Consider the following 6,000-nt stretch of genomic DNA (forward strand, 5'->3'; position numbering starts at 1 on the left):
CACACATATGAATTATTTATTTTAAAGCAAACATCACAATGAACAACAGAAATGCCTTTGAGGCAACACAAGTTGCTTGAGTCCCAAGTCATTCGGGAAAGCAGCAGTCCTTACGCTTCACCGATCGTATCAGTGCGAAAGAAAGATGGTAGTCTGCGCCTCTGCGTAGACTATCGCCTACTCAACAGTAAAATGCGGAAAGACGCCTTCCCTTTGCCTCGGATCGAGGAGACACTGGACGCGTTGTCTGGGGCCGCTTGGTTCTCAACGCTCGATCTGGCGAGTGGCTACAACCAGGTCCCTGTGAACGAGGCAGACAGGCCCAAAACGGCCTTTTGTACCCCCTTTGGCCTTTTCGAGTTCAACCGCACGCCTTTTGGCCTGTGTAACGCCCCGAGCACCTTTCAGCGGCTGACGCAGAGGATGTTTGGTGATCAGCAGGGCCAGTCCCTTTTGCTCTATCTTGATGGTATCATCATCTTTTCATCCTCCGTCCAACAACATCTTCAATGGCAGGAAATCGTGCTCGGTCGGCTTAAAACAGAAGGCCTGAAGGCGCGGCTTGAAAAGTGCTTGTTTTTTCAGCGTGAGGTGGGGTACTTGGGCCACGTCATCTCGGGCCAGGGGGTGTCCACAGATCCCAAAAAGATTGAGGCTGTGGCCCAATGGAAGCGTCCGCAGAGCACCTCGGAGATGAGGAGCCTTGAGCAGGCATTCCAGGAGTTGAAGGTGAAGCTAGTGTCTGCACCAGTTCTAGCATACACAGATTTCTCCAAGCCGTTCATTTTGGAGGTGGATGCATGTTACAGTGGCCTGGGAGCTGTTCTCTCCCAGGAGACAGACAGTGGATGAAGTTGGAATTCTTGGCGCTCAAGTGGGCTATGACGGAGAAGTTTCGCGAATACTTATTGGGTCACAAGTGCACAGTGTACACCGACAATATATCGCTTAGCCATCTCCAGAGTGCGAAACTGGGTGCTACGGAGCATAGATGGGCTGCTCGGCTCGCTGCTTTTGATTTTCAAATAAGGTACCTTTCAGGTCGAAGCAACTGGAACGCGGATGCCTTATCCAGGCAGCATTCTTCAGGCTCAGAGGCACTGGCCCAATGTCTGCCTGGCACTCAAGCCCCTCTCAAGTTGCAGCGTGTTCCACTCTTGAATCCTGTGGTGGCAGCCACCCAGTCTTTGGTCTCGGTTCTCCCAGGCCACTCTGCTTCCGACGTCAGATTGTTACAAGAGAATGATCCCGTTGAAGGAAGTCCTTGTGTTTTTGCGGCAGAAGACTCAACCTTCCGCTAGCGAGCGGCGCAGTCTTTTCAAGCCTTCTCTGGCATTGTTACGCCAAGTAAATGCTTAGTGGAACAAGATGGGGTCCATCAGGTCCTCAAGGTTCGATGGTGGGGAAGAAATTCTTCAGCTTCTTCTGCCAGCTTCTCTTAGGGAAGAAACCTTGAGGCTACTTCATCAGCAACATGGCCATCAGGGTATGGAAAGGACGGCAGAGTTGGTTCGCCAGCGGTGCTATTGGCCGGGAATGTTCCACAACATCCGGAACTGGGTTCAGGAGTGTGAACGGTGCCAAGTGGCAAAGGATGCTGGGCAGGTGCCACATAGTTACATGGGTCACCTACTCGCCTCCCGCCCCAATGAGATCCTGGCAATAGAGTTTAAGCTGCTCGAGCCTTCACGCAACGGCTATGAAAACTTCATGGTTATGACTGCCATTGCCACAGAAGCGGGATTGGGCTTCTTACCTGCCCCAAGTCATCTTTTGTTATAACACAACGCCACATCAGAGTACAGGCGAGTTGCCACATTACTTGATGTTTGGCTAAGAGCCGAGGCTTCTGATCGACTTCCTCCTGGGGAGGATGGAAGAGCCAAGGCCGGGTGAGGTGCAAGGATGGGTGGCTGAACACCAAGAGAGGTTGAGGTCTGCATTTGGCTGTGCTTGTGAGAGGCTCTTGGCTGCTGCAAGTCGTAGGAAAGAGCAGCACGACCAATATGTACGACATGCACCTCTGATGGTGGGTCAGCTGGTGTATGTGAGGGATGCCCGAGGGCGCCATAAAATTCAAGATCTTTGGACCTCAGTTGTCCATCAGGTAGTGAGTGCTCCGCCTGGAGGGGGGTAGTTTACTCAGTGGCTCCTGTGGGTGACTTGCATGAAGTCAGGAACATACATCGTAACATGTTGAAAGCTGTGGTGAGGCCTATTGAGTTTGACCATCAGACACGCCACGCTCCACCTTCGCTAAACGTGGCTCCACTTGATGATTCCTCAAACAGTGATGTGTGGCTTTTGGTCTCAGAATCTCACCAACCCGTAGCCTCCACCTTGAGTCCACCAGGTCATGGTCAGACCAGTTTCCCAGCTGCAACACAGTCTCTTGCGATTTCTTGCGATTATTTGGCACTCAACGCCACTTTGTTTTAGTGCACTGGTGGCGTGTGTGGACACCTGGTCGGCTGTGGTAAATTACAGCTGCGGTTGGGAACCTCGCACTGCTCTGTGGGTGAGTGTATACGCGTTGCCTCCTTCCATGGTTTTGTGCGGTGCGTATTTGGCACTCATGTATGCGCTCCCTTCTTACAGTGTCTCAGTGGCACGTAAAGGCAGCCGTTTGTGTGGTCCAGTGGCATTTGATGTTTGGGTAAGTGGCATGTCTCTCTTTTTGACCCATTGGGCTGTACCCAGCCAGTCTAATGCTCTCTTCCTTGTGTAGTGTGGTGGTTTTGTATGCGTGGTAACACACACGTTTATTCGGAGCCTGAGAGTACGCTTCCGTGGGGGTCTGGAGACCGGTGCTTCTTCTGCTTGCAGGATTAAGCTGCATCTCCTGTGTCTCCTGGGGACTTCCTTTGGCCCACACCTCCTTTTTTTGTTTTTTGTTTTTGGTTTGAGATTCCTTTTTTTGCTGTTTGCATCATTTATCATATTCATATATTACAATTGTCATTTACTGAAACCGAATTTTAAAAGAAATCTATTAAATAAAATCTGTACTTTAATGTTTAAAGGTACTGTCTCTGCCCCATATTTGAACGTGGTAAAACGAACCTGTGCCTGCCTTGTGCAGGGTCCTAGGCCTACCCTAGGTGGCGTTGTCGACAACAGTAATACAAATTCTCCTGCAGTTCCCTCGTTATGCCACACATTATTATTGCTGTACCCCTTGCTTTACTGTTAAAACTAGAATGAAATATTTGGCCCACCCAGTGTTTCTTTAAACGCAGTTGGTCTGAATTGCTTAAATGCATTTCTTCAATCAATCAAAAATCAATCAAAATTTATTTATACAGCACTTTACAACACTCAAGGTGACCAAAGTGCTTTCCAGTTAAAAGCAAACAGTGAAATTAGAAATGAAAAACAGATTAAAAGATAGCAACAATAGAACACATATCAGGGAAATAAAAAAAGAGATTAAATGCAAATAAAATAAGATAGAATAAAATAAGATATGATAAAATAAAATAAAATAAAATGTCACCACATTACTGTGTATTAAAAGCCAGTCTAAAAATATATGTTTTGAGCCGAGTTTTGAAGAGGCCAAAGTCTGTGATGGTGCGCATGTCAGGGGGTAGTTTGTTCCAGAGTCTGGGCCCAGCGACGGAAAAGGCTCGATCCCCCCAGTGTTTATACCTGGCCCTTGGGACTTCCAGTAATAACTGATTTGTGGACCTTAGCGCCCTGTTTGGGTTTCGGACAGAGAGAAGTTCTGTCAAATAAGTAGGAGCTAGGCCATTGAGGGCTTTAAAAACAAAAGGTAAAATTTTAAAATCTATCCTAAACGATACTGGAAGCCAGTGGAGGGAAAAGAGGACTGGGGTGATGTGCTGACGCCTTGAAGTGTTCGTCAGGAAACAAGCTGCTGCATTTTGCACCAGCTGGAAGCGGCTCAGGGCAGACTGGGAAACACCAACATAGAGAGCATTACAGTAGTCTATTCGTGAGCTGATAAAAGCGTGAATAGTCCTTTCAAGGTCGGTGCGATTTAAAAAAGGCTTTACTTTAGATAAAGTACGTAATTGATAAAAACTCGCTCTAACCACGTTATCAATCTGTTTGACGAATGAGAAACTACTGTCAAAAATAACCCCAATATTCTTTACAAATGGTTTTAGCTTCAAAAACATAGAGTCCGAATCTGCAAAAACATTGTCACCAAATAGAATGAACTCGGTCTTGTCCTCGTTCAAATGATGGAAATTGCTCTCCAGCCATGACTTGATGTCTCTGATGCAGTCTGTGAGGGACTGAAGAGCAACACTTTTGGTTGGGAACACTGGTAAATACAGCTGGAGGTCATCAGCGTAGCAGTGAAATGCTAAATTATGTCTCGCTATAATTGACCCCAGCGGCAACATATACAGTGAAAAAAGTGAAGGTCCCAAAATAGAGCCCTGGGGAACTCCACAAAACAAAGAGGCAACAGAGGAGGACAGGTCACCAATCATTACAGAAAAGGTCCTGTTGTTTAGGTAGGACTCAAACCACTTGAGTGCAGTACCACGGATACCAACATAATTATTTAAGCGGGACAAGAGAATGGAATGGTCTACTGTATCAAATGCTGCCGTTAAGTCAAGCAGCACAAGGACAACAGGACGTTTAGCATCAACAGACACAGCTATGTCATTGTGAACTTTAAGCAGCGCAGACTCTGTGCTATGCCGTGATCTGAACCCAGACTGGAATTTTTCCAGGATAAAATTATTTTCTAAAAATGCCTGTAACTGGATAAAAACAATTTTCTCGAGGACTTTTGAGATAAAAGGCAAGTTAGAAACAGGTCTAAAATGAGATAAAACATTAGCATCAAGATGTGGTTTTTTAAGAAGTGGCCTCACAACAGCATGTTTAAAAGAAGCTGGAACACATCCTGAGCTAAGGCAAGTGTTCATTAAAACCAAGAGGACAGGCCCAACAGTAGAGAACACCTCTTTAAGCAGTTTTGTTGGGAAAACATCCAAAGGGCAATTTGTTGTTTTCACATGTTTCACTACATCAGCAAGGGATGAGAGGGAGATGGGCTCAAAGTGGTCAAATACTGACGAGTGTGGGGTTGTAGCAGACTGGTCTGGTCTGATGCTGCTGCTGCTTAGTGCTCTCACAGACATCACTTTGTCAACGAAAAAGTGTAAGAAGTCCTCACATGTAGAAACAGTGGCGTCAGGCAGAGGACTAGAGTGGGGGCTCACAACAGAATTAATGGTACTAAACAACACACGGGGGCAGTGTCTATTAGACGAGATAATGTCAGACAGATATTGTGATTTAGCCTCCTTCACAGTCCTCTGATACTGAGCGAGACTGTCCCTCAGTATCTCCAGCGATACATGTAGCCTGTCTTTCTTCCAGCGTCTCTCCGCCTGTCTGCAGCGCTGTCTGAGAGTCCGGGTTGAATCATTCAACCAGGGATCGGGCCTGGGCTTGGTGGACCTGGACCTAAGAGGGGCGATACTGTCCAGGATCTCAGAACAAGCGGAGTAGAAAGATGACAGGATGCTGTCTGGGCATCCAGTCAGATTAATTCCATCACAGGCGAAGTACTCGGAGTTCATAAAAGCAGCCTCAAACTCTGCAGCTGTTAAGGGAGTAATAGTCCGACGACGAGATGCTGGGACGGGAGGCTTTCCAACAGGCGGAGGAGCAAGAACTTCAAAAATCACTGGGAAATGATCTGAGATGGGAGTCTCAGATATTTCAACAAGTGATACCATAAGTCCATGAGAAATAATTAAGTCCAATGTATGCCCAGCACTATGTGTAGGACCATCCACAGTTTGTATAAGGTCAAAAGATGACAATAGATGTTTAAAATCAGTGGCCAGGTGATCGGACGGACAACAAATGTGAATGTTAAAATCCCCACAGATTAAAAGATGCTCATATGTAGAAGCCACCTCTGCTAAGAACTCAGAGAACTCCTGAATAAAGTTCTTATTGTATTTAGGTGGACGGTAGACCACAGCACACAAGATTGGACAA

This window comes from Chelmon rostratus, chromosome 17 (genome assembly GCF_017976325.1).
Source record: "Chelmon rostratus isolate fCheRos1 chromosome 17, fCheRos1.pri, whole genome shotgun sequence".
NCBI classification, from domain to species: domain Eukaryota; kingdom Metazoa; phylum Chordata; class Actinopteri; order Chaetodontiformes; family Chaetodontidae; genus Chelmon; species Chelmon rostratus.